Genomic DNA, 11,351 nt, shown 5'->3' with positions numbered 1-11,351 from the left:
TATAAATTGACCCCAACTAATTAATTTAATAACACAACTTGATTAATTATTTAAATTGCATGCAATTACTTGGAGGCACAAATAAATCACCAATTAAAATTAGAGTGTAACAGTAATTAAATTTGACATGGTGATTTGTTAACAAATGAAGAAAACCTTAACAAGGAAAAAACCTCACTAGGAGAATTTTAGGCATAGTTTTAAAAATTGGACCAGGCCGGTTGGTTCAATTGGGAATCAAGCACCAATCCGGTTCGTAAAAACACCCAAAATCAGTAAAATCCGATAACTAGGACTAAAACCAATTCTTTGACCATACTGGGTTTTAAAACGATGATTTTAGGTCACCATTCCTAAGAATCTACTAATAATAAACAAACAGTTATAAATATAAGGGATCTTACCACTACCTAACCTATCCCAAAATAACAACCTAATGTTGAACTTTTACTCCATTCTCCAATTGGACTTGATTTTGTAGAAAACTTCTTCTTTTGCACAAATCCTAGTATGTGACTAATGCTATGCATGAATTCTAGCAAGTGACTAACTCCAGCAACTTGAGAGTTGTTGAGTGTAAAATTCTTCAATCTATGCTTGTAGATCTGAAAGTAGCTTGGTACAAAACCCTAAAGTGCACAATAGTTACAACAACTACATAGGAGTGTGTAGCATAGTATATGTCTCTATGTCTGTCCTCTCACTTGATGATAGTTATAAAATATGTATTTTATATCTTTGGAAACCTTAGGCACGAAACCCTAGAAGGCTTTGGTCCTCGTGGGCCAAAAACAGCTTTGAACAATTGAAATTTGTATTTTTATATATGTATGAACAGTAGCTTTAAAAAAAAAAAAATTAAATTAGCATCTTGGGGAGTTTATATTAGAAGGGAAAGAAATGGTCACTTATAAATCCCTATTCAATAATTTAATTTTTAATGTGAGACTAACACCTGATGATTTTTTTGTTTTTTTTATTTTTATTTTTGTTTTTGTTTTTTAGTTTAATCCAGGGATGGTAGTTTTCAAAACATATACGTTGTTATGTAAAAAAGGGAAAAAAAATACATTAAAAGATATCTCCATAAAACAAAATAATATTACTACTAGATTTTTCTAAAGATAACCAACAAAATGGACGAGGGAATATTTATCGAAATTAAGACAACAAAAGAAATTAGCTCTGTTGCTTTACTCCTCTCACCAAAAAAAAAAAAAAAAAAAAAAAAAAAAAAACTAGGTTGCTTATTTATTTAGAAATGAGGGTATTATTCTTCCGTTTTTGTTCTACCTTTGGACGGTGCACTTATTATAGAAGTCTTTGTCTCAAAATGGTACCAGCCACCGACCGACATAGACTTGACACTATAATCGCGTCCTTTTAAATCTCATCTTGCACATCTAACTTGTATATCATATATTATTTTTTTTTGATAATAACTTGTGTATCATATATGAATATATGTTTCCACATCAATCTATTCAGTCATCAATAAATTTTCTCTTTGTAGAAAATGATGAGTAATCAACTGTCTAATATGGTGTGACACAGTCATATATGTGTTCTCTTTCTATCCTTATCTTTATCTATTTATATTAGCAATAATACGGACACATTCAATTTTTCATCCAATTTTATACATTGAAGTAATCGATTATGAATGGAGGACAAAAAATTGTGAATAAGTATAAAAAATAATGAGTATAAATGATTGACCACTTCAATATATCGTGAAATTAATTGTGTTCTTAAATATATTCAAATTTAAAATAACTTAGAGAGAGTTACGAAAAAAGATGGGTACTATGCCAGTTAAGGAGATGAGGGCAAACAAAACAAAAATAAATCCTATGTAAAAAAAATTTAACATACCCCTCTCAATCTTTTGTTAAAAAAGAAAAGAAAAAGGGAAACAAACCTTTCAATCATATTCCAAAAAATATTACTATTAGCCTGACAAATGCTTAGTCCTAAGGGCATAAATAAATCTAAAATGATTTCAAATTTCAAATCTCAATCAATTAATCTTATATTTCAAAACTTTATTATTAACCATTATCCTAAATCTTAATAATAATGGTCTAATAGTAGTAGTACCTCATGAGAATTATAAATGTACAAACCAAAAAATATATAAACGAATAAAGATATTTTTCAAACCAATTTAAATAAATTATCTCCAATTTATTCAGTGGTAATTGATAAAAATATATACATCTATTATTTAAACAAATCGATTTATTAAATAGATTATATAGCTACAAATATGAGAGGATAGTTTTATTTAGAGGGATTTTTTTAAATGACTAAGAGAAATTTCATTCAAAACAAAACCATTGGAGAAAGATTTTCCCCAACTGTGCAAAGATAAATTTTTTTTTTCTCATATATATATATATATATATATATATATATATATATAATTTTGTGTCTTTGTGAATGTTACTTCTATATATAAAAAGCGAGAATGTGCTAAAACTACAGTAAAAAGCTAAAGTGAATTGATTTGTTCAACATTTTGAATAATTAGTTAACACAATAAATTATCACAATATTTTCATAATTGTTGAGGTGTTAATTCCTAAAAGGTCAAAATAAAATATCATTCTTCAACTAACCACAACTAAAAATAAATGTATTGTGAAAAAAAAAAAAGTACTACATCCACAATATTTTTCACAATACTTTCATAACAAAAGTGTGAATGCGTAAAACTATAGTAGTAGCTATATATATGTTTTTTTTTTTTTTGGTTTGTTCAATTTACACTGTTCATTGGCCTTTTTTTTTTTGGGTAATATTGTTCGGTCAACTCTTTTTTAATTTTTTATTTTATATAGAGCAGTTAGTTAACACAACAAATTGTCACAATTGATGAATTGTTAATTCCTTATAGATCAAAAATAAAATATCAAACTGGAACTAATCACAAATAAAAATAAAGGTATTGTCAACAGTGTTATATCCACAACATTTTTCACAACACTTTCATAACAAATTGTAGGTGGTAAATTGTTATTGGTTCTAATTTAAACTTATCAATGAAATTATTTTTTTACCTACTAATAACAACTTGTAACAACCAACTACTTATAATTTGTTGTGAATATATTGTAAACATAATATTTTTCTTGTAAAAATATTAAGACATCTTCTTGTTGTCATAATATATTCACAACTACTGAAGTATCAATTTTTTACAAGTCAAAATAAAATATAACAAAATTATAAAGGTATTTTTTTAAAATGTTATACCATTTTGTTGAACCAAAATTCACTATTTCATATACAGTTTTCTTAGGTTGACTTTTTGTATTTTTTATTCTAGTTTTATCTTTACGCATCATTTTAAGTAAAAACACATAGTTTTACACACAAACAAAAAATAAAAAATTTAAGATAAAAACACTTTTCATCCTTTATGTTTAGGATAGTTCACAATTCCTCTTTAAATTTTAAAATCAAGCAATTTTTCTCTTAATATTTTGGAAAATGGCAAATATGTCATATTGTTATTTTCTTAGTTAAACCCTAATGAAAACTTATGATTCTTAAAATATTTTATTGTGGAATGTCTATAAAACCTCCACTAAATTTTAACATCCCAAAATTTTTATTCACGTACTTCGAGTTTTAGATGGTGATATAAGGTGTTTTATTTATTACATAGATCATTGATTTTCTAGGTTTAAATATTCGTAACTCATAATTTATCTAATAGAAAATTCGGTGACACATGTCTTTTGTTATCTTTAAAAAAAAAAAAAAAAATTTCTTACCTAAAATGGGTGTCATTAAAAACTAAGTAAACTAAACATTGCTCCTAGACTTATGTAGAATGATAAAAATGAAAGTATGAATGACAAAATTTTCATTGTGTATGGTTGAAGGTATTTGATGAAGAGCTTCAATTGTAGCGTTTGATATCATTCATTACGAAAATTTAAATATTGTGACATGTATTAGCAAAAATCAATTGCTTCTTGTTGGAAAATTATAAGATTCATAAACATTCTTAGAAGTTTTTAGTGAGTGAATATTATCTTTAGTAAATAAATACTAAGAAACTATTATAGTAAAATAGATATTCATATGTTAAATAGTTACCATAACTTTGTGTGTAATAAAAATTTTTATACGAATGAGATTAACTTTGTATGACATACATTTTTTATGTATATAGTTTCATACTTCTGCAAATAAAAATTTTATTTTAATTTTCTCACTCAAAAAATAGCACGGACCTTGTACGCACCACCCTAACTAGTGTGAAGTAAAAAACATATTTTGACGTGCATGGATTCTACGTGGAATATGAGATTTGCCACGTTTTTGAATATTTGCATGATGACACCATGCATTTGCTGTAAAAGTTTCCTGCAACTGATATGCCAGGTAGGCCTCAAAATTTTCCAATATCTGATATTTTCACGTGAATATTATATTTCACTAAATTATTTTTGGAAATGTTAACCAACCCCCTTAGTTTAGGACATTGATTTATGAGCTATTTTTAGAAATACTATTAAGTTGTGTGTGTCATGCACAGATAATATTATAATATAAGATTGATTTGAAAAATGTTGTATATATATTATAGTATAATTATTGTAGATCTTTGTTAGTAATGAATTCATCATAATAAGAAACAATTATAAATTGTAAACACATATCTATTAAATTATTCAGTTCAAGTAATGAGAAATAAAAAACAACTTTGGAGAAATATAATAGAATAAAAGTTAATATAAAATGTGTCTTTCTCTTTCTCCTTAATTTTAAAACAAAATACATATCCCAAATACTCATAATCAATTACATCATTTACAAAACCCACAAAAATTTACAATGTTCGACTTTAATATTAAAATCGTAATTGTCGTTGTCACTCAATATAAAATACAAGCCCCCCTTCCTTGGTTGTAACCAACTCATGTAGGTTAAGATTAGATGTGACAAAAATGTTAGAGCTAGGTAAGTGTTATCGAAAGTTTGAAGGTAAATGACATCATTTTTGATTTGCTATATTTGACATGGAATGATATGAAGGGTTATGAGTAGATATATATAAAGGGGTAGAAGTGCAAGAGGTGAAAATAGTGAATTAAAATGCAAAGAGTTTTATGTGTATGCGTGAGAGATGAAAAGTCTTGAAACATTGAACTAAATGATACAAAAATATTTTTTTTTAATTAGACAATTCTTGAAACACTGAATCAAATGAAACAAAAAGTCAATATTTAAATTATTTTTATCTCTGATGTGACACTTAGGAATATTTCAATTCTTTTTACATAGAATGTGCTACTTGGTATAGAATCTCATGTTTTCTCACATGAGATCTTTGCTTTTATATATATATATACAAATATATATTGTTTTTATTGGGGGGAATGATAAAATAATAAATGTTGTTGACAGTTTTTTATATTTCCCATAAAAGTGGTGTCAAAACTTTTCTATTATGATTTATTAATAATTGTCCTGAAAACATCCGTTAATATGACCCATTTTTTGTTAGTGAGAGATGCAATAAAAAAATTTTAAAAATAAAAATAATGAAAGAGACTAAGAGTCTATTTGGATATAGCTTATTTTATTGAAAATTGAAAACTGAAAATTGAAAACTGAAAACACTGTAGCAAAATAATTTTTAAATATGTGAAAAATTATTGTTCATTCTTTTTTTACTGTTCATATGCTTTGTTGCACTGTTTATGTCCCATGAACAGTGCACTAGGCGTTGGTCTTTAAAAAAAAAAAAAAAGCTGAAAACGCGCAAACCTTATAAACGTGAACGTGAACGTGCTATCCAAACCGGGCTTAAGAGAGTAATAACAATGTTCCACTACTGCACCTGATTGAGTACCAATGATGTTTGCATGTTGGACACATTATATTATCCTTATTTATGATTGGATCACGAGGTAAAAAAATTGCCTATTTGAATTGAGGGGAGGGAGAGAGAGTAAAGTAGAATAGATTTAGTCCAAATTTAGTCTATTTTCGCCTAACTTCACTTTCCTTTTCTCTTTTTTTTCCTTTCCTTTTCAATCCAAACAGGCAAAAGGCAACTTAAGTAGTGATTCAAAAATTAGAGTGACATGTAGCCACGTTGTACCTTAGTAAAAGACATGACATGTAGACCCACGTGGGTCCCATATCAGCCTGTATTGTAACTTGTAATACCAAAGCAATTTGCCAATTTTCCCTTTCTGGGTACCTAACATCTTAAATCCCAAATTTCCTCTGGAGGCAGACATTTCTACTGGAATTTTTTAAGAAAAAAGTGATCACTACAGCCTACAAGTATTAATTTGCTATCTCTCTGTTAGTGCTTTGAAGGTTTCTGGTTTTTGTTTTTATTTAGTGAATGGATCCTTTGAACTATAATGATATAGTGTTATACTTCTATTAATCCAATCAATCCTAAACTTTCATATGCTTTGATTTATATTAGCCTATTGGGACATTGACCCTTGTTGTTTTTGTTCAAACCACCAAGTGCATGCTCTCAATTTACATTGTGTGGGTAAATAGTGAATAGAGAGATTTGATATTATGCAGATTTTAGTATTTTAAATTGTTTTTTAACCATTTTTTCCCCTCAAAAGGAAGGCAAAACTATTACCTAATGACTGGTAGGAGTAGATTTTTGTGTCTAACAAAAGAAATGGAACACCAATACCAATTTTTTCCAGTCAATAGAACCAACAGATTGGAGTCTTTTGCATGATAGGAAAAGCTGCGCGAAAATAGCATAAGCAGTCAATACAATAACCCAAAAAGGGATAGAAAAAAAAAAAAAAAAAAAGGTGGCATAAGGCTAAGCATGAGAAAGTTAGTTGTGTATCTCTTGTGTGTTATAGAATCTTTCAAAGATAGTCTGAAGACTCTGGACAACTTGTAGGATCGCATTAGTGTACTGATCATCATCATCCAAATGGAACCATTAATTAGCACTAGCTACCGAAAGTTTTTTTTTTTGCTTCTGCTGTCAAAGTTTTGATTTGATGGCTGAGATTCTTAGTTTTAAGTGCCTCTCGAAGGCTGTGAGGGGCAAAGGTATCTATAAAACTTGTATGAAAGGGGCTCAAAGTGAAATTGGTTAGTCGATTAGCCAAAAAAAAAAAAAGTGAAATTTATCAGTCAGAAATAAAAATTTTATATAAGAAATAAAATTTTTTATTTGGCTATTTTTTTTTCTTTTCTTTTAAAGAAATTCTTTATGAGCTTAACTGCAACGGTAAAATTCATGATAATCAACTTTAATTACTAATATAATGAAAAGGGTAGAGTTCAGAACTAATGGGGTTTTAATTTTTGAATTTAAACTCTCTCCATATTTCTTGAAATTAATTCATGAAACAATTGAATTAGAATCATATCTCTCGTTTGATTGTTTCACTTTTTATTCTATCAATTATAGTAAGTTATAGTATGTTAAGATTCTAAATAAAAAAAAAAAAAAATAATAAAAAAGCTAGTTTAATTTTTTTTTTTTTAATTATAGTTATTTTATAAGGGAAAAAAAAGATAGTTTGGTAGATGGGAAATTTTTATTTTTTGAAAGAAATAGATTGGAATTGATGAAACATATAAAGTAGAATAGATTGAAACAAGATATTTTTATTTGAAAAATAAACATTGTACGGCAAAACTTAATACCAATTTTACTCAATTTATACATATGGTTCAAGTTACACCTAATGTAATTCTAAACAATTTTACACCACTAAATAGCTTGTTGTTGTTGTTGGGTTCAAAGTCAATAATTTCATCAAGCCTTTACAATTTGCTTTCATTATAATTACACAAAAAGTTCTAAAATCAAGTGAGGCGATTGGTTTATTCAGTGATAGCATTATGGACTTCTCGCCTTAAAAGCTTCCATGACCTATTATCCACAACCAATCAAGAGCAACTCCTGCAAATATACCACCTAGAAGACACAACACAAGCAAATTACCCAAGGCATTTTGCTCAGGTCCCTACAAAACAAAAAACCAAAGGAAATTTTGTTAGGAGCCTATGGCAAATGTTAAATGTGCTACATGTTGTGAACAATGATATCAACTAACCTTGTAGCCTTTGGGTGCTACTGTGAGGACACAGACAGTAAGATAACCATTGGATAGTCCCAAGAAGGATACGAGCATGATCATCCATCCTTGGTCACCATATTTTGCTGTGAAGTAGAAAGCCGGGATGAGTAAGAATCGAGAAAGAGTTGCAATCATAAGGCTCCTTCTAGATTCCATCTTTAGGCATTGCAAAAGAGGAATGTATCTTGATAGAAAATCCCAGACACTGTATATTGCAATCAGAACTAGTGGGTACGTACCTGCAAACGCCATGAGCCTTGTAAAAATTCTATAGTTTTTTTTTTTTTTTTTTAATATATATATTTTTTTGAATATGATAATTTCATTAAAAAAAAAATATACAGGAAAACTTTGTTAAATTACCGATTGTTCCAAAAGCTTAAGTCTGCTCTGATACCATGTTAAATTACCGATTGTCCCAAAAGTTTAAACTGTTAGGAAATAGTGAATTTAATCACTTAACCATAAGTCTAACACACTTCAAGTTATAAGGCTCCTAAAACAGATCATTACAAAAAGAGTGCAAAAAAATCACCATTAATAAACTAACTAATCTCACTTTGGGACAAACGAATACTTACCATGACCCCAACTGGTGTGTTCCTGTATTTTCATATAAGAAACCAGGGAAAATTGACAATGTCAGCACATATATCAGGAACAGGTCAATTGCATAATCAATGTTCTCAAAGAATAGTTGCTTATTGCTCAATCTCTCATGGTGATTAGCATTCCCTTCTGCCTGTGAAATTTTTTAAAGCTTGTTAGTGATTTGAAATCTTATAATGTCCTTGAAACACCATGCATTATGAGAATAATGGGAGTGTTACAATACTTCTTGGTCTGCTTCCACTTGGATTCCAGCGGCAGCAAGGTCAGCTGATACTGTTTTTGATCCTTCAGATGCTGCCTTTGAGCGGTAGTACTTCACTATTGGCAGTTTAGGGAAGAAATAGGCATAGAGAATAACACACAGAAACTCAAAGAACGCTGAGATTGCTAGGAATAACACTGCAAATGACAGTCATAAAGCAAATTATTGCTGAGGAAAGTTCCTAAAATACATTTAAAACATTGCGGAGTCAAATGTTTGCTTGCAGTGTGAACCTAAGGAGTAGTTGCTTACTAGTTCAGTATATTATCCTCTGCACTTATGATCACTGTAGCATATGAGAAATGCATACTTATATAAACCACAAGAAAAGGACCAATTCAGAATATAAAACATCAGGCTCCAAGTAATTCAGTACAGAAACTAACAATTATTTGAAATAGAACATGCAATTTTCTCTATTATTAAAGAAACTATCAGTCTAGGGATACAATATTTTTCACAATTTCTTTGGCCTGTTCTGATTGGTGCATAATAAAAGTGAAATCAATGGTGGATCTTTAAAAAAATGCAGTTTAAAAAATTCACATACTAGCCCCCTTGCGAAGACCATTTTCAGATTTCTCAAAGGCAGCTTTTGCTACTATTCTCATAACTGATGTTAGAGTCCCTGATGCAGCCAAGCCAGCAAGGAAGGACTGCAGAACATAGTAACATCGTGTATTAAGATAGCAATTTGATTGCCTGAGGGAAAAAAGAATAAGAAGAAAAACGGAAAGAATGTCAAAAAACATTGAGCAGAAGAAACCTGAATGAGTTCTGGGTGCATGAAAGATAGGTCTCCAATCATTCCACCTTCAACATTGGCATCTGCTACTCCAAAGCAACCAACAATTGCACATATACCAATATAAGGACCAACTCCTCCTTTCCCAGATGTTGCTAAATCCAACTTTCACAGAAAAATGAATGGAAGGTCGAACCAAATTTATTAGAGGAAATAATCAGTGAATTGACATCAAACGAGTGTGAAGTAATTAATCTGATGATGCAATCCAAGATTGAGTAGGGCATATCACAAAGTATCACTGTATCAGCATTACTTACAACTATGAGCATCACAGTACTTGCAAAGAAGAGAGAGTATCCAATCAAATTCCGCAATCTAGTATCAATCTTTGACTCATTGTAGGCAAGTACTGCCATGGTCACAATTGCAAATGGTTCATAAACGAGGGTAAGTACCCTTGAAGGGTGGTATAGCTTCAAAGAAAGAGGAAAATTTTATCAGTCTAGTCAATCTTGAAATTTTTTCACCTTGTTCTAATGTGCAGTAAGATATAGAATTGTAACATTTATCTAAGTAACTCAGCAAGTAATTCCCTTGCACTGTTCAAGTTTGAGAAATCAATGAGGGTTGGTTCCCTTCTACTATCTTGTGAACATGAAAAGATGCTTCAACTACTATAGACACTAACCAACTAACAAGTATAGAAAATTAGTAATCAAGGAATGAACTTTTCCTCATTTTATTTTTCTTTTCATGATTGAAGAATATACTAATCTTACTCGTGTGCATTGTTAAGGCATGCCTTCCAGAATGGATAAGACAATCTTACTCCTATTCTACTAAGAATTAGGTTCCTACAGCAGACAATTTTACACCTTTCTTTTCTCTACAAAGTCATAGCACTTCAATGAAATTGAAATTGCACCTTGTGCTGCCAATTGACTCATTTGAATCACAACATTGTCTTAGACTAGATTTCATATTCTTGGGTCAGAAAAACGTCGATTATCACTTAAGAAATTAAAGGCAAATCTAGCTGTCTACTGATTTCATTGGGCTTAAAAAAGAAATGGAAAGTAACATAAGTTATGAATAGCTTACTGGGAACAACTTGTAGTAGTAATCTCCTATAGTCAACATACTGTTCCATGACATAAGGGACCCCAGTCCAAGAATCCAGCAAACTGCCACTGCTTTATATTTTCCCTGCTTCTTACAATTTTTAAAATATTAGATATACATTTCAATTGGATTGAATTTATGTGTGTGTCTATATATATCTTCTTTTTAAAGAAATTCAACCAATGTAACAGAGACTAAGCACAAACCTGAAGTCTTGTTTGAGGCTCACTTTTATCAACAATAGTCATTACTTCCCTATAAAATTAGAAAAACAATGTAAGGCATATTTCTCATGAAGTCTACAAATTTTGACTCCCTTAGTTGGAAATAAATGCAATATAACTGATGCTGGAAATGGTATACGGGAACCATATTAAAGATACAAATAACAAAAATAAAAAATAAGCTTATTTCATACTGGTTACATAGAAATGAAATTATATCTAAATAAAATCAATCTGAAAGTTGTATTCTGGCTTGAACCTGGGACTTCAGTCAC

General features: G+C 29.7%; 1 pseudogene; it reads right to left on the bottom strand.

Moving 5' to 3' along the window:
- Positions 1–7,883: 7,883 nt before the first annotated feature.
- LOC115991261 lies at positions 7,884–11,100 on the bottom strand (annotated as a pseudogene).
- Positions 11,101–11,351: the final 251 nt, after the last annotated feature.

The sequence above is a fragment of the Quercus lobata genome, chromosome 5 (assembly GCF_001633185.2).
Source record: "Quercus lobata isolate SW786 chromosome 5, ValleyOak3.0 Primary Assembly, whole genome shotgun sequence".
In the NCBI taxonomy this organism is placed as follows: Eukaryota; Viridiplantae; Streptophyta; class Magnoliopsida; order Fagales; family Fagaceae; genus Quercus; species Quercus lobata.
Note: the sequence above shows the minus strand (reverse complement) of the source record. Positions and strands in the feature narration are given on the sequence as shown.